The sequence below is a fragment of the Spermophilus citellus genome (genome assembly GCF_964194105.1).
Source record: "Spermophilus citellus genome assembly, chromosome: 1".
In the NCBI taxonomy this organism is placed as follows: domain Eukaryota; kingdom Metazoa; phylum Chordata; class Mammalia; order Rodentia; family Sciuridae; genus Spermophilus; species Spermophilus citellus.
In genome coordinates this window covers 191,113,820-191,131,706 of record NC_138182.1, presented here as the reverse complement: position 1 = coordinate 191,131,706, position 17,887 = coordinate 191,113,820, and the positions used below count along the sequence as shown (strand labels likewise).

The 17,887-nt window shown below is 48.8% G+C and overlaps 1 long non-coding RNA gene across 2 annotated transcripts; it reads left to right on the top strand.

Moving 5' to 3' along the window:
- The first annotated feature begins 508 nt into the window (after positions 1-508).
- Positions 509-11,068, top strand: LOC308650435. Of its 2 annotated transcripts, none has more exons than XR_014022325.1 (3): positions 509-599; positions 7,684-7,793; positions 10,530-11,068. It is a non-coding gene; the product is annotated as an uncharacterized lncRNA (long non-coding RNA). The 2 variants fall into 2 exon arrangements; XR_014022326.1 differs by lacking the exon at positions 509-599 and adding an exon at positions 4,908-5,610.
- Positions 11,069-17,887: the final 6,819 nt, after the last annotated feature.

Here is a 17,887-nt window from a genome sequence, read left to right as displayed (position 1 = left end):
TGCAAGGGGTCAGGGCCTGCCAGCCCCCAGTCCCTAGGGTCCCTTTCCATTTCCAGGCCCACTCTCTCCCAACCCAGCTACAGGCTGATGGGGGGAGGGAGAGTGGTGGGGACCTTCCCATTTCCCTCACTGCTGATGGGAGCTTAGAGCCCTGAGCTCAGCTCATTCTAAAAATACCAGGGAGGCGGTGGCAGCAGCTCTCCCGACACCCTGCCTACCCCCCCCCCCAAGCAACAGACACACACACATACACACACATGCCCAGGCGCACACTGGACCAGACTGCGCCACTTAACCACACAATGCTTTGGTCTATGGAGGTTCCCAAAGTTCCTCTTCTATGTCACTTTAAGAGATCTAGGCTCCACTTTCACCTTTGACCCCAATTTGCTGTGTGCTCTTGGGGTAGTCCTTTGACTTTTCTGGTCCTTTGTTTCCTTTTTGTATAATAAAGAAGGCACAGGAAAGAGGGGAGGCTGAGGAAGATTAAGAATCCAGAATCCAGTTACCCCATCACCTTTCATTATCACAGCAGTCTGACAGCTCCTTGAGTCAGAATCTCCTTTTTCCAGATGAGCACAATGAGGCTGGAGAGAAAGGTAAGGGGGCTCAAGGGATGATAAGCCAAGCCTTTGGGTTCCATGGAGGCCCTCTGGCCCAGAAGTGGCCAGTTGTATTTCTGAAACCTCTAAGTATTTGTTGAAAAGTAGATTTGTGTGGGCTGGGTTTGTGGCTCAGCGGCAGAGTGCTTGCCTAGCACGTGCGAGGCCCTGGGTTCGATCCTCAGCACCACATAAAAATAAATAAATAAAACAAAGATATTATGTCTAACTAAAAAAAAAAGAAAGAAAAGAAAAGTAGATTTGTGTCGATAGTGGGAAAGGGGCCTAGTTGATGATATCTCAGTTGAGTTCTGGGTTCTGCCAGCATGACTGAGAATGTGGTGGGGAGTCCACGGTGACTTCTACCAGGGTCTGGTCGAGGCTCATCCACTCTTCCTATCTGCTAGGGGCTTTGTTCAGGCTCCAGTGAAGGTTCACAGTCCCACTTCATCAGGGAGTCTGAGGCTCACTGTCCATTTAGGCAAGGCCTGGCCAAGGCACAGAATGAATATCTGTATTGCCCAACTGCCTGGGCTGGACCAAGGCTGGGGTGCCTGTGCATTCTGCCTGTCTGCCTGGTGCTGGCTGACGTTGGGTTGAGGGTTCACCCTGTGCCTCTGGAGCTGTGGTCAAGGGGAATCTACACTGTCCATTGCCCTGGGTCTAAGCCTTTTTACTAGCAGCCCTGGGCTCAGGATTTCAGTTTGGATTTCAAATCCTCTCTTCCTTCTTGGAAAGTTGTTCATTGTCTCTGCTTTAAAGGAGACCTAGCTTCATTTTGGTGACAGTGGAGGAAAGCTGGAACACACACAACTTCTGGTACCCTCTTGGAGTACCAGGGAAAATCTACCATGGAAGTCTCATTGGTCACTGGGAATATGGAAGTCTGGGGATCTACCACTGTGGAACCCTAGTCACTAGGTTCCTATTCTTCTTTCTACCAGCCCAAGGACATCTTGACATCTTTTTTTTTTTTTTTTTAACTAGGGATTGAACTCAGGGGTACAATATCACTAAGCTATATCCCCAGCTCCCTGCCCCCCCCCCCCGCCTTTTTTGAGATAGGGTCTCACTAAGTAGTTTAGGTTCTCACTAAATTGCTAAGGCTGGCCTCCAATTTGCAATCTTCTTGCCTCAGCCTCCAGGTCACCTGGATTACAGTATGTGCCACCATGCCCATAGACATCTTTTTCTTTTCCCTAGACATCTTGAAAACCACGGGGCACCCTTGTTCATAGACCCAATGTCTCAAAGTTTGGATTTGGTACTGGCAAGACCAGTATGTGGACTTTCTGAAGAGGTTACTCAATCCTGCAGGACAGAGATTGGGCTTTGAGTCATACTCCATAGTCACACCTATGAAACAGGTGTTTAATAGTATTTGTCAGGCTGGGAATGTAGCTCAGTGTACAGAAGTTGCCTAGCATGTTTGAGGCCCTGGTTCAAGTACCAGTACTTAGGGGGGAAATACCTGTCTCTAGGGGTAGATTCTAGAATAGGTATAAGAAATGAACGTGATATTCCCATAAAATGTCTGGCAGGGTAATCGTTATTTCTGAAGGCTGGCAGGAAAGAAGCATTCTCTGAGAGAATTCTGGAACATTTGTTTATTAATTATTATAGTGTAGGGCTGGGGATGTGGCTCAAGCGGTAGCGCGCTCGCCTGGCATGCATGCGGCCCGGGTTCGATCCTTATCACCACATACAAACAAAGATGTTGTATCCGCCGAAAAACTAGAAAATAAATATTTATTTTTTTATTTTTATTTTTATTTTTTTTAAAGAGAGAGTGAGAGGAGAGAGAGAGAGAGAGAGAGAGAGAGAGAGAGAGAGAGAATTTTTAATATTTATTTTTTAGTTCTTGGCGGACACAACATCTTTGTTGGTATGTGGTGCTGAGGATCGAATCCGGGCCGCACGCATGCCAGGCGAGCGCGCTACCGCTTGAGCCACATCCCCAGCCCTAGAAAATAAATATTTTAAAAAAAATTATTATAGTGCTGAGAACTGTGTTGGCTGCTGGATCTAGGGGCCTGAGACTCTAGATGGGGTCCCCTACTCTGAACTAGGGGCCTCCAAAAATGTTCATTAGTTTTGTGAACATATTTTCAGTCCATTAATGGATGGTCTTAGGTAAAACATTAATAAACTGCAACACATTGGTGGGGAAAATTAAATGTAAATTAGATAATTAAAAATGAAGCTGATGCCCGCTGCTTGGTTTTATTACCTCTTATGAGACCCAGGCACGGTGGTGCAGACCTGTAATCCCAGTGACTCGGGAGGCTGAGGTGGAAGGATCCTGAGTTCAAAGCCAGCCTCAACAAAAGCAAGGCTTTATGCAACTCAGTGAGACCCTGTCTCTAAATAAAATACAAAATAGGGCTGGGGATGTGGCTCAGTGATCAAGTGCCCCTGAGTTCAATTCCTGGTACCACTCCCCGCAAAAAAAACATGAGAAGTGGCCCTGGGTGGAGGCTGCGTGAAGGACTTTTGGTGAGGGTGAGGGCTGCAACCCGCTGCCCACTGGAGCCCAGTGTTGTCTTTGGAAGAGGTAAACAGAGGGGATGCTCCTGTATGGGCACTGGAGAGCTGGGGGGAGAGAGTGGGGGAATCAGTGTGGGCATAAGTTCTGCCTCTTGTGGGGGTCCCTGGAATAGCACCTTTCTCTTTCTTCTTTTTTTTTTTTTTTTTGGTATCCAGGGGCACCTAACCTCTGAGCCACATGCCCAGCCCTTTTTATTTTATTATTTTTTAAATTGTTTTTTAGTTGTAGAAGGACACAATGCCTTACTTTGTTTATTTATTTTTATGTGGTGCTGAGGTTCGAACCCAGTGCCTCCCACGTACTAGGTAAGTGCTGTACACTGAACCACAATCCCAACCCTATTTTATTATTTTTTAAAATATTTTTTTTAGGGCTAGGGATGTAGCTCTGTTGGTAGAGTGCTTGGCTCACATGCACAAGGCCCTGGGTTTGATTCCCAGCACTACCCCCAAAATAAACAAACAAACAAACAAACAAATAAATAAATAAATAAATAAATAAATTTAGTTGTAGATGGACACAATACCTTTATTTTATTTATTTTTATGTTCTGAGGATTGAACCCAGTGCCTCACATATGTTTGCCAAGCGCTCTACCACTGAGGTACAACTCTAACCCCCCTTTTTATTTTTTATTTAGAGACAGGATCTCTCACTAAATTGCTTAGGACCTCACTAAATTGCTGAGCCTAGCTTTAAACTTGTGATCCTCCTGCCTCAGCCTTCAGAGCTGCTGGGATTATAGGCATGTGCCCCAGTTCCTGGTTGCCAGCCCTTTTTATTTTCTGTTTTGTTTTTTGTTGTTGTTGTTTTGTTTTTTTTAATTTTGAGGTCAGGTCTTGCTAAGTTGCCCAAGCTGACCTCTAACTGGTGATCCCCCTGCCTTAGGTTCTAGAGTAGTATCTGGGATTACAGGTGAGTGCCACCATGCCCAGTTGCCTCTATGTTTCTTCATCTTTAAGAGGGATCATAGCAGATCCTATCTCATAGGACTGAGGTAGGAATTAGATGAGATAATGTCTAGAAAGCACCCAGCCAGGGGCATGACACATAGTAGGTATTCATTAAACAGCCAAGATTACTATTAATATTATAACTACCTTCATCCAGTTGAATCACTGAAAGCAGAAGGCTCTGAGTTTAGAACTGTGTAGACAAGAGATTCCTGCAGAGGCTGTCCATGTTAGCACGTGGGTGGGTCCTGTCTTCTCATTCTGTGGGATGAGGAAAGCAAGGTCGACATGGAGATAAGGGTCCAAGGTCATAGGCCCTGTGAGGTGGCATTCCTTTATTATTCCATGAGGAAGAGCCCTGGGAACAGCAGTCCCCCACAAAGCTCTGCTTCCTAACCCTAACCTGACTCCCTTCTCCCCCTACCCCACCTGCCCTCTGCTGGGTGTGGATGTAGCATTCTGGAGTGAAACAGATCAAGAGTTAAGTCCCAAAGGAGAGATTTTTGTTGTTGTTTGGTACTGGGGATTGAATCCAGGTGTGCTTTACGAGGGAGCTTCATCCCTACCCACTCTCGCCCCCCCCACACACACACCTTTTCTGACTGGGTCTGTTTTTTAAATTTTGAGACAGGGTCTCGCTAAATTGCCCAGGCTGGCCTCGAACCTAGGATCGTCCTGCCTCAGTCTCTGGCTTCGCAGAGATTATAGTCGTGAGCCACCCCAACCGGTTCCTAAGGAGTGTTCTAATCAGAGCGAGTCCAGAGAATAGACAGGCCTGTGGTGGTGGTGGCGGGTGGGGGCGCGTGTCTCAGGACTCCCCCTGTGCACCTCCTGTGCAATCTGGCTCAGTATTCTAAGACGCTGGGAGAATGGAGGATGGGCAAGGAAGGTAGCAGGGCCAGCAGAAGCAAAGGCAGGGAGGCTGGGAAGCCCCGGCCAGGCCTGTGGTGGGCTGTGGAGGGTGCACGACAAGGGGGTGGGAACACGGAGCGGGTGAGTCACCGTTTCTGGGCCAGGCAGGCGGCGGCTGCGGAGCGGGGGGCGCATTCCTGGCTGGCAGGGCGGCCGGCACTAATGTCTTTCCCACATGGCCCCGAATTCCCTGCTCGGCACGATCACACCGGCAAGACGCTCCCGCGGCCACCCCCGCCCCAGCTGCCTCCTTCCCACAGAGCAGGGAAGGCGGTGGGGTGGGGAAGAGTCGGGGAGGCGGGCGAACGGGGCCCTCGGGGGCAAGCCGAGGGTCCTCGAACCCCGGCTAGGGCCGCGCCCACAGGGCCGGGCACATGGTGCGCTCTGCACCCAGCAGTAAATAAGAGCAGGGTCCGCCTGTGAAGCGGGAGAAGGAAGAAGGCCCGGGACGACCATGGATCCCCGGCCACATCTCTGCTTCTTTGATCCCTCTTCATCTGCCCCCGCCCAGGGCTTCGCGCTGGGTCAGCAGGAGCAGCCAGGGCCGATGGGCGGCGGGATCACCGGCAACCGAGGCCTCCTGGGATCCAAGACAGTTTGTCTCCTCCCCTCCTTTGAGATGCCTGGGCCCAGGGTGGGGCGGGGGACTATCTGAGGCTGTAGTGCATCCGGTGGGGGCCTGGGGAGGGTGGTTCCTGGAAGAGGCCACACCCTGTCCCTCATTCCATGGGGTGGAGGACAGCCCTTGCTAAGGCCTAGGGGACTGAGTGCTCCTCTCCCACGCAGCCCCTGTCCCTGGGCCAGGCCCCTAGGGGGAAACTGAGGCTTCGAGGCCGGCCCACCCAGAGCTCCCTGTCTGCTGGGGGAAGTTGGCAGTTGTCCCTCCAGCTGGGCTCAGAGGCGCTAATGAGAGTTAAATGTAGGGCGTGAGTCACCTCAGAGAGCGGGCTGGGACCACCCCCAGATGTGGAGGGTGGAAGGGAGGTTTGTACAGACTGTTCAGCTTTTCCCCACTCCCCTGCACCTCACCCCCTCCCCTTGGCCATCTTGTCACCCTGGGCCAACCTCCCCCAAAAGTCTGGCTGCCTCAGGGAGGGGGACTGAGGGACCACAAGGGGACTCCAAATTCCCAGAATGGGGCCCAGAGTACCCTGAGGACTTGGAGACTAACACCTGAGATCTCTAGGGCTGTGAGCTCTGGGGTATGCCATGTGTCTTGGGGTGTGGGGGCTGGGCAAAGGCTCTGGCCACCACCGAAGCTCTCTCTACCGCCTACTGCCTGTCTGGCCTTGCTTAGGCCACCAGGCTCTGACCACACAGGGTGCCTGTCCCACTTCCCCAACTCTCATCCTCTCTGACCTCCAGCCAGTACAGGACTTCAGTATGCAGTCCTCATGATAGGGGAGGCAGTATGTGTGTGTGTGTGTGTGTGTGTGTGTGTGCGCGCATGTGCTTGCAAGTGCACACTCTGCACACACATGCTCCTGTGATTGGGTCTGTTTGTCTCATTTTGTGTATTTATGACTGATTGTGCACTTGTGTGTGTTACGTGTGACCTGCTGTCTCTGAGTGGGTCTTAGTGTTACAGGCGGCTTGGGAGGGCATGTGTTTCTTCATGTTTATATCTGTTTGTTGTTCCTATGTCTCTGTGTGGGTCTTTCTGTGTGACTGTGAGTGCCTGTGTTGGCCTTGCCCTGTCCACGGGGTCCTTGGCTCCTCCTTGAGCACCCACTGTCACCTGGAGCCTCCCATTTAGGGAAGTGAATCTGGGAGGGGGAGTAGAGGGAAGAAGAGCTTCTTTCCCCAAATGGAATAAATGGAATGGCCTGGCTGGGTGGGCAACACCAGGGGGTGGGCGTGGGCAGCCACAGGAGAGAAAAAGTGGGGGGGCCAGGAAGGAGGCCCTGCTCTGCAGTCCCCTCCCTGCTCCCTCTGCTCCCAGCCCAGCGCCTCCTGGCAAGAGCTTATTTGCATGGTATTTACATTTCATTTGCATCGCGTTCAATTAAAAACCTGACCAGCTCCCGCCTGCCTGGCGCTGCCTGCCCAGCCTGGTGAAAATGTTGGTTGGGCACTGCCGCCTTCCTACCCTCTACCCCTCCATGGACTGACCCACGTGGGAGGGGTCCTCCCCTCAGTGAAATCATCCAAGTCACCCACTCTAGGAGTGAGAGGGCTGGAAGTTCAAATGGAGAAACTGAGGTCCAGAAAGGATTGACTTGAGCCCCATACAAAGGGCCAATCTTAGAGCTAGAAGAATATTAGTAGTAAAACAGCTGTCCCTTTATGGAAGAGTCACTGTGCCAAGAGTGTGGCCAGCACCTGGTTTGCAATATCTCATGGGAACATTACTACCCTTCAAGGTCAGGACTTCCCTGCATTTTTTCCCAGTTTACAGATGAGAAAACCAAGGCTGGAGAGGGCAAGCCTTAAGTTTAGCCACCTGACCTAGAACTCAAATATCTGTCAATATGACTACCAAGTCCATGCTCCAAACCCCAGAGGAAAGGCCATTGCCTCTCCCCTTCTGGTGAAGTGAGCTCATTACCTCCAAGGTTACTAGTTGCAGGATGTACTGCAGCAACTCTCGCCCTAACTAGGGGGCTGGGCCCAATAGTAACTGTCCTCTTGCTTCATAAGACTGACAGCTATACCTTTTCCTGTCTAGAGGGTGGAATGTTCTCCTTGTGAAAGTCCTTCCTGGCACCAGGCCATAATCTTTCCTGTTGCAAGACTGCCCTTCTTGGGCTCCAATCAAAGCTTGCAACTTTGTAAAAGGTAAGTAAAGATGCTGATAATAATACAAACTCTAGGGGAAATAGCCAAGCTAAGGGTGAAGAGTGGGTGGAGAGGAGATCAGACAGGTCCAAGGAGACAACCAAGGCATCCGAGCCAACTGGGCAGAAGAAACCCTCAAGACACCTCCTGTCCTGGATCGGGAGCCTTACTGGAGCTCCCCCTTCAGTTAGCAAGAACTGGGCTGCAGGATATCATCAGCACAGGTGGGAAATATGACAAGTGCAGAAGGAGTGGAGGTCCTTAGGTTGCCCATGGAAAGATCACCCAGGGCCCAGAATCCAGTCCTGGGACTAGGGCACCCAGTCCCCACTGCCTTTTGGAAGAACTACTTTTCCCTTCCTCCCCAGCCTTAGGGATGTAGGGGGTCTCCTCCCACTACCTCTAGTTTGGATGGGGTGGGGGAGAACCTGGCCAATCAGCAGACCCAGCCTCCCTGACCACTCTGATTCATTCAGAGAATTTCAGGCATGTGATTTAGGCCTGACCAAACAGGCTGAATCCTAAGGGTTTGGTTATTGAGAAGAAGCAGGTGATGTCTGATCTTGTAGTATGGGAATTTGGGGCCCCTATCTTCTGAGGAGAGCTTCCCATGAAGCCAACAAAGGGAAATTGATCTCCTTGTACTTGAAGCCAAGCACTCTTTTTTTTTTTTTTTTTTTTTGGTATCAGGGGTTGAAATCAAGGGCACTTGACCACTGAGCCAATCCCCAGCCCCATTTTGTATTTGATTTAGAGACAGGGTCTCAGTGAGTTACCTAGTGCCTTGCTTTTGCTGAGGCTGGCTTTGAACTCACGATCCTCCTGTCTCAGCCTCCTGATCCACTGGAAGCCAAACACTCTTGTATTCTTGAGCCTCAGAATAAGTCAGTAGGTTCTACTTTTGCTTAAGCCTTTGTGGTTTCTGTCCCAGGCCTTGCCCACTTCTGTCTGCAAGCTTGTGGCCATGCACTGCTCCTCTGCCTTCCTATTGTCCTCTACTCACCAGCAGTGCCTGTTTAGAGGCCCAGCTCATTTCACCCCCTCCAGAAGGCTTTCTCCTTCTCTCCTCCATTCTCCAGAGAGTTACCTGGAACTTCTGACCCCCACCTTGGGGCTTAGTGTCTATGCCTACAACTGATGTGTTAATTTTCCGGGCTTGCTTCTCACAGCCCTAGGGTGGACTGTAAATTCCTAAATAGTATGAGCTGAGTCCCCTCCTATAAAGAAGAATGATGCATGTATGTAATCCCAGCAATTTGGGAGGCTAAAGCAGGAGGATAGCAAGTTCAAGGCCAGCCTCAGTAATTGAGCTGAGGCCTTAAGCAATTTAGCAAGACCCTGTCTCAAAATAAAAAATAAAAAATGGGCTGCAGATGTGGCTCTAGAGAAAAGCACCTCTGGGTTCAATCCCTAGTATTAAAAAAAAAAAAAAAGAATAAGAATAGTGGTTAGAAGTTTGGCATCTGTTGGCATCAGGCAACCTCAGTTCAAATTCTAGCCCATCTGTGTGACTGATCTTTGAGCCAGTCCCTCCTCCTCTGAGTTTCCCCTTCTTTAAAATTGGGAGGAGGGCTGGGGATGTTGCTCAAGCGGTAGCGTGCTTGCCTCAGCACCACATACAAAGATGTTGTGTCCACCGAAAACTAAAAAATAAATATTAAAATTCTCTCTCTCTCTCTCTCTCTTAAAAAAAATAAAAATAAATAAAAATAAAATTGGGAGGGTACAGCCAGGCGCATCATGGCATACACATAAGAGTGCTAGCTACTCAGGAGGATGAGGTGGGGAGATCCCTTGAGCCCAATTGTTCAAGACCAGTTGGGCAACTTTGCAAGACCCTGTCTCTAATACATAAAAGTTTCCATGTATAAAATAGGGATATTAGGGCTGGGGCTGTAGCTCAATGGCAGAGCGCTTCCCTCACATGTGTGAGGCACTGGTTTGAATCCTTAGCACCACATTAAAAAAAAAGAAAGAAAGAAAAGAAACAAAATAAAGACATTCTCTCTGTCTACAACTACCAAAAAAATTTAAAAAATAGGGATATTAACCAGGTGATGGTGCACCTGTAGCCTCAAACACTCAGGAGGATCACTTGAGTTCAAGACCAGCCTAGTCAACAGAGTGAGACCTGTCTCAAAACAGAGGCTGGGGCTGTAGCTCAGTGGCAGAGCGCTTGCCTCTGAAGCACTGGGTTCAATCCTCAGCACCACACAAAAATAAATAAATAAAGATATTGTGTCCATCTACAACTAAAAAAAAAAAAATAGGGGCTGTGTTTGTGGTTCCGCAGTAGAGCACATGCCCAGCATGCATGAGGCAGTGTGCATGAGGCCCTGGGTTCAATCCCCACCATTGCATTAAAAAAAAAAAAGAAAAAAGACTCAGTAAAATGGTGATGTTGTAAAGACTGAAGATTAAATGAATCTGTATGAAAGTACTTAGCACAGATATTTATTGGGCAGCTACCCTGGAGCTGAGGTTTCAGCTCTGAAGTGTCCACAGCCATGGTTCCAGCCCTGGGAGAAGCTGAAGGTGGAAACTGGGGCAGTGTGGCCCCACCTTGGAGCAGCAGATCAGGAGTGTAGGGGTGGCTCTCCCCAGCTTTCCGAGCTGTTTGAGGTCAGGGGTCCCCTTTGGTTCCCCTTCCTTCCAAGATACTGGGGACTCTTGGTGGGGGAAGGTCCAGTGGGTCATTCCCTCCCCCTTCTTCCCTTCCCTTGTTGTCCCTTCCAGCCGGCGCCTCTCTGAGTTAATCTCCTCGCCCGTCAGGGGGTGACAGGAGGTGTCTGTCATTCGGAGCTGAGGCCGTCAGCCTCACCAGCTAATTGGGGCACAGGCGCCGGGAGCACGGGAAATGGCCGGAGGGAAGGAGCAGGAAGGAGAGAAGAGAAGCCACCCTCACCATCTTCTCTTCCTGCCTGCTTTGGGCTGATCCACATGGCTCCTCAGGGGAGGAGGAAGACCAACTGGAAGAGGAGTAGGGCTGTGGGAAGGGACTCTGTGACCATGGACAAATTGCTATTCCTTTCTGGGCTTCATATTATTCATAATGATAACAGCAAGCCTTTATTGAGCAATTACTGTGTAAATCCTCCAGTGGTTTTCTATGACTTCTCCCAAGGACTTCCCCTAGCCTCTGCTTGCCAGTCTTGCTCCAGTCACTCCAACCTCCTGAAGAGCAAGCTCTTCCTGCCTCAAGGGCTTTACACTTGCCATTTCTGCTCCTTGGAAAACCTTCCTCTACTACTTAACATGGTTGGCTCCCCCTCATTCTTCAGGTCTCTGCTTCAAGGACACCTCAGAGACAGGTTTCTGACCATTTTATCCAAAATTCCTCTCTCTCACCTCCAGTTACCCTGTTATGTCACACTGTCAGATTATCCTATTTATACTTTCACAGTGTTTGTCATGATGTAAAATTTTAATTTACATATTTGTGGCTGGTCATGGTGGCATACGCCTATAAGGCCAGCTACTCTGAGAGGCTAAGGCAGGAAGGATCACAAGTTCAAGGCCACCCTGGGCAACTTAGTGGGACCCTGTCTCAAAATAAAAAATAAAAAAAAAAAAACTAGGGGTGAAGTTCCATGGTAAAATATTCCTGAGTTCGATACCCAGGATGTATGTATGCATGTGTATATATCTCTCTATATAGATATCTCACATACCCATACAAATTTACATATTTGTGACTTATATTGATTTTCCCCTTATCAGATTGGAAACTCCTGAGAACAAGAAACTTTGCTGTGGGGCTGGAGACGTGGCTCAAGCGGTAGCGCGCTCGCCTGGCATGCGTGCGGCCCGGGTTCGATCCTCAGCACCACATACCAACAAAGATGTTGTGTCCGCTGAGAACTAAAAAAAATAAATAAATATTAAAAATTCTCTCTCTCTCTCTCTCTTTAAAAAAAAAGAAGAATGTGGTAGCAGGGGAACTGTGCTGGACTCACTTTTTAAAAAAAAAAAAAAAAAAAAGAAACTTTGCTGTGACTTATTGCTGAAACCTCAGTACCTCAATCAATGCTAGACACCTAGAAGGCCCTCAATAAATAGAGAATGAATAAATAAATGAAATGCAGTCATTCTGTTAAGTACTTCATCCAACCCAGTTCTCACAAGAAACTTGGTATATGTCTATTTTGAGGAGAAGAAACCAAGGCTCAAGGAGAATAAGTGACTGTAAGTTCTGGTAACTGGAAGAGCCTCCAGATTGTGGTACCCTAGAGGTATAAGGGATCCGAAGTTTATTGCAAAGGCTGCTTCCAGCCTGGCCATTCAGCTGCACAGAGGTGACAGGGGAATATATGAAGAGGAGAGGCCAGGGGCCAGGGGATCCATGCTGGGGTGGAAGTTTTCTTGAGAGCTCAGCAGCCTCAGGAGCTTCTGCTGAGTTTGGGGTGGAACCTGTGCTGGAGTGGTGGATGGAGTGGATGGTGTCCAGGGCAGGGTAAGGATGGGGAGGAAGGCAGGAGGATCTAAGAGCCTCTTCCTTCAGTCTGCATCTGTCTTTCACGTCCCTCATGCCTGTCAAAAATGCAGCCTCCTGGGCCTGGAATTCAAGGTTTGGCACGATCCAGTCCTTACTGCCTTTCTCTTCTCCTCTCCCCTTGCTTTCCTTAATGCCCTGGAGAAGTCCATGCCTGCCCACTGCATCTTCGGTCACATTTCACCACTTTTTCTATCCATTTTTTGAAGCTCAGCACCTGTGCTGCCTCCTCCAGGAAGGGCTTCCAGGTTAGTGTTTGTGCAGTGCTTGTCTGCAGGTGTGAGGATCCCCAGGAGCTGTTGGTACCCTGTGTTGCCCTCCATGCCCATTGTATGGCTAGAACAAAGACAATAAGTATCCTGGCCCATCCATCTATGGGCCAGTTCAACTCACTATTCTGAGTTCCTGGATCTCTGGTTCTTCCTTGGGCACCTACTAGATGCTTTCAAGTCTGAAATTTCAACCTACAGTGAGGAAGAGGAATGGGTAGGCTGCACGATACCTCTACCAATCCCAGTCCTCAACCGCTGACAACTCATGGCCAATCAGACTTTAAGACTCTCATTACAATGATGGTTGGGTCCAGTCAGGACAGGCTTTTGGCCTTTGTTGACTCACATGGGTTGCTCCTCATTAGCCAATCACAAGATCTCCCTCCTCCTACCTTCCCACATAGGATGTATTTTAGTTAGTTTTCCATCTCTGGGACAATATACCTGAGAAAATCAACCTAGAGAAGGAAAGATTTATTTTGGCTTATGTTTGCAGAGGTTTCAGTCCATAGTCATTTGGCTCTGCTGCTTTGGGCCAGTGATGAGGCAGTCCATCATGGTAGAAGGATGCAAGAAACAAAGCTACTCACCTCATGGCAACCAAGAAGCAAAGAGAAAGCAAAAAGAAGTATCAGAGACAAAATAAACCCTTCAAAGTCATGCCCCCAGTGACCCACCTTCTCCTAATATCTCATTCAGCTATTCACTGATGAGGTTAGAACCCTCATGATCCAATCACTTCCAAAAGCCTCACCTCTGAACATTGCTGCATTTGGGGACCAAGACTTCAACACATGAGCCACTGGGAGACATTCTAGATCTAAAACATAACACAGCATCTCTTAGGAGGCCCTGACCCAGTTAAAGGTCCAGGCTAAGACCAGTCTATGCCCAGACTTTCCCCCTTTTCCCCAAGATCACAGAGCAGTTTCTTTCTTTCGAGTCCTTGCTACCATTCCATTACTGGTATCTCCATTTCTTCCTGCCCCATCCTTCTTTGGACTGCTCAAGCTGCGCCAACAGAAGGGTGCAGGCACTGGAGGTCTGGCACTGTGTAAGGACAGGCAGCCCAGCCATCCCCCAGCAGCCACAGCAACCATAGCTGTGCACGCAACATCAAAGTGCACAGAGGCCCAGCACCCTATCCTATACCCTATCCTTGTCTTGGCCTCACCACCCACCCACCCACCCAAAGCAGGGGTGGGGATTCTTGCAACTAGTCTAAGCTTGTCTACTTGCAGTGTTGTGGAGGGGAGAAATGAGAAGGCTCCTGCCTGCCTTCATCTCTGTCCCTCCTTCCTCTCTATCCATCCCTATCTGGGGGGCCTAGTGGGTCAGCCAGAAGAGCCAGTAAACAGAGGCCAGTGTGCACACTTGAAATAATGCACACACACAAACACAGTAGTGCACAAGAAAATGTCTGGGGTCTGAGTACCTGCCGCCCCACAATGAAGGTTAAGGAAAAAGAATAAGAGGTATTCTTAAGTGTGTGCACACTGGCCTCTGTTTACTGGCTCTTCTGCTTGACCCACTAGGCCTCCCAGGCAAGGATGGATGGAGAGGAAGGAGGGACAGAGATGAAAGGAGGCAGGAGCCTTCTCATTTCTCTCCCCCACAACACTGGAAGTAGATAAGCTTAGACTAGTTGCAAGAATCCCCACCCCCTGCTCTGAGTGGGTGGGTGGTGAGGCCAAGACAAGGATAGGGTATAGGATAGGGTGCTGGGCCTCTGTGCATTTTGATGTTATGTGCACAGCATGCAAAGCAGATGCAAATATTATGCAAAGTAGAACTTTCTTTTTCTAGTCAACAACTCCAAGGTGCTCTGAAATGGGCTGTAGTGGGGCCTGGTACCCAAGGGGAGATATGGAGGTTACAGTAGACATCATGGCTGTTTGTAGAGAGAATGCCACATTCAAATCCTACCTACTGCATACCTGGCTCCAGGTGGGGCTCCTGAGGATTCAGATGAAAACTCTGTCCTTGAGGATTCAGGCACACAGAGAAGTTGAGGCAAGAAGGGCAGATCCATCTCCACAGGGCTTTGCTTGAGGATCTTTCAGAGGCATCTGGGTATTAAACATCACGTACGACCATATCACAGAATGGTTGAATTCTCCTGTCCTGGCCTTAGCCAAACCCAGCACCACTATTTGATTGCTGTGTGACTTTGGGCAAGGCCTTTGCCCCCAGAAGTTTCTGTTTATTTGTTCATAAATTAAGAACGATAATTGTATTTCTCTCATGGGATGGTTAAAGAACTCAATAACAGGTACAGCATGGATGGACCAGTGCAAGGTGACTTGCTCTAGGTACAAACTCCACAGATGGCAACTGTAATGACAGTAACTGCTTTCCCAAGGTTGCCTCCACCCCTCCAACCTCTTGTGACTGGCTAGGAGGACCCAGAGAATAAAATACATGGCTATACCAGCTGTAATTGAAAGGACCAGGCATGAACCTAAGGGAAGAGCCTGGGTTTTCTTCTTTCTTCCCCTACTACAGTGCTGCTTGAGAGAAGGTATCTCAACTGACTAGATGAATGATAACTAAATGCTCTTACCTTTTCTGACAGTTGGGGACGGAGCGCTCCCATGGAGATCACTGAGTGACTCTTGGAGAATCCCATCTCAGACAGCTCAGTGAACTAACTAGGTGGACTGGGTGGGTTCCTTCCCAATGACTCCCATCCCCCAAACTGCCCTCCAAACAAAGGTGGGGGGTTAATGGGAGGAGTTTCTGCTCTCTGCAAATGAAAATAGGGCCAAAGGTGGGGTGGAAAGGTCAGGCAGTGTGTTGGGGAAAGTTCTGGTGCAGAGAAGCATGTGTGTGGAGGTAGGTGGAATAGCAGCAACACCACAATAATAGGCAACATTGGTGAGTTTCTTTTGTTATCTATTTACTTATTGCCATACTGGGGATTGAACCCAGGACCTGGCACTTGCTAGGCAAGTACTCTGCCACTGAGATACATGCCCAGCTCTTTTAAATTTTTAAAATTTTGGGCTTGGGATGTAGCTCAGTGGTACAGCACCACTTGGCAAGATCTTGTGTTTAATCCCCCATCAATAAAATTTTTAATTAAAAATTATATATATATATATATATATATATATATATATATATATATATATATATATATTTATTGAGGGGGGGGATACTGGGGATTAAACTCAGGGGCACTGGACCACTGAGCCAGCCCTTTTTTGTATTTTATTTAGAGACAGGGTCTCTTGGGGCTGAGGTTGTGGCTCAGCGGCAGAGTGCTTGCCTGGCATGTTGCAAAGCCCTGGGTTCAATCCTTAGCACCACATAAAAATGATTAAATAAAATAAAGGTATTGTGTCCAACTACAAAAAAAAAAATATTTAGAGACAGGGTCTTACTGAGTTGCCTAGTGTCTTGCTAAGTTGCTGAGGCTGGTTTTGAACTGATTTTGTAATCCTCCTGCCTCAGCCTCCTGAGCCACTGGGATTACAGGTGTGTGTCAGGCCCAGCTATATGTAAATATTGAGAAAGGGTCTCACTATCTTGCCTAAGCTGGTTTCAATTTTTTTTTAAATTGAACCCAGGGGTGCTTAACCACTGAGCCACATCCCCAGCCCCATTTTGTATTTTATTTAGAGACAGGGTCTCACTGAGTTGCTTAGTGCCTTGCTAAGTTGCTGAGGCTGGCTTTGAACTTGTGGTCCTTCTGTCTCCAGCAGCTGGGATTACAGGCTTGTGCCACCATACCCTGCCCCCCAGCCCCTTTTTATATTTTACTTAGAGAAAAGGTCTAAGTTGCTTAGATTGGGTTCAATCTTTCAATCATCCTGCCTCAAGCCCCCAGAGGCTCTCGATTATAGGCATGCAACACCTTGCCAGGCTGGTTTCAAACTTTTGACCATCCTTCCTCAACCTTCTGTGTAGATCACTGGCCCATCTATAGCCCAAGCTCTGTGCCAAACACTTCAAATTATCTCATGTTCAAACTTCACAGGCCAATCTCTGTGGTCATCCAGCTCCTTTTCATTTTAAATGCTTAAGGAAACTGATTGAGATGCTTGCCCAAGGATACTCAGCTAGTGAATATCAGCATCAGTATTTGAACCCTGGCATTCTTGCTCCTTAGCTTTACCCTTAGCCTCCAAGCAGCTTCTCCATATCCCAAAGGGAAGTCTGGGTTCAAACCCTGCTCTTTGTACCATCAGGCTTGTCACTGTACCTCACCACCTCACCTATGCCTCCAATTTATCTGCCAAAATATATTACTAAGCCACCTCCTTTTGCCTCTCCACCCAGTACCCTCCCTCTCCCCACTGCTCGAAACTTTTGCCTTCCTCTGGTCTACATGGTAGCCAGAAAGATCTTTTAAAAAATTTTAAGTCAGACCTTATTATGTCCAGCTTCACCCTTCTCCCTCCAAAGTTTCCTGTTGCACTTTGCACAAATCATGACCTTTCATGTGGCCTGCAAGGCCCTCCCCTATCTGAATCCCCTTTGGGTCTATGGTCATGCCCACAAAGGCCTTTCCCTACCTTCAACAAGGTAGGAACTATTGTCTTGGAGACCTTACTTTAGCTGTGCTGCTCCTATCTTTTTGCTCTACTCCTTCTTTGCTTAGCTGGTTCTTCCTGGTCTTGGCTCAGATGTCACCTCCTCAGAGAGGCTTTCCCTGATTACAACAGCTAATATGATTCCATCCCTGAATTCAGTCTCACATGACCTATTTTACTGTCTTCTTGGATCCTTAGACTCTCTACAGTGATCTTGTTCAACTATTTGTTTACTTAACTATGGGCTGCCTCCCTGAGCTAGAATGTAACTTCTGTGAGGCTGAGAACAAGATTATTTGTTCTCTGGAGTCCCCATAGTTTACATAGGGCCTGGCACTTAGTAGGCACTCAATAAATATCTGAAACAATGTGTGCTTGGTGTGTCCGAGATCAAGAGGTTCCAATCTCCCTCTGCCTCAGTTTCCTTTTTGTTGGCCTTTGCTCCTCCTTGCTTCCCAGAGAAGCTCTGGATGAGATCAGAGATGGCAAAACGTTCCCTCTGGGGGAGGGAGGGCATGATGCCCAACTGGGGATGAGGTCACTGCAGGAGGCAAGCAGAGCCATAAAGATCATCTTAGCCATGCCCCTGCCTGAGCACGGGATCCCAGGCCCACAGGGCAGAGCGTGAGACCCCTTCCTCGGGTGGGAAGCAACTCCCGGAGGGGCCTCCTCTCCCCCTTCCCCGGGGAGGCAGGTGGAGCTGCGTCCTCATCTTTGTTCCCATCTGGAGCGCGTTTGGCGCGGCGTGGCGGGGGCGGAGCTGCGCCCCCGCGGTGCCCAGAGAGACGGGCC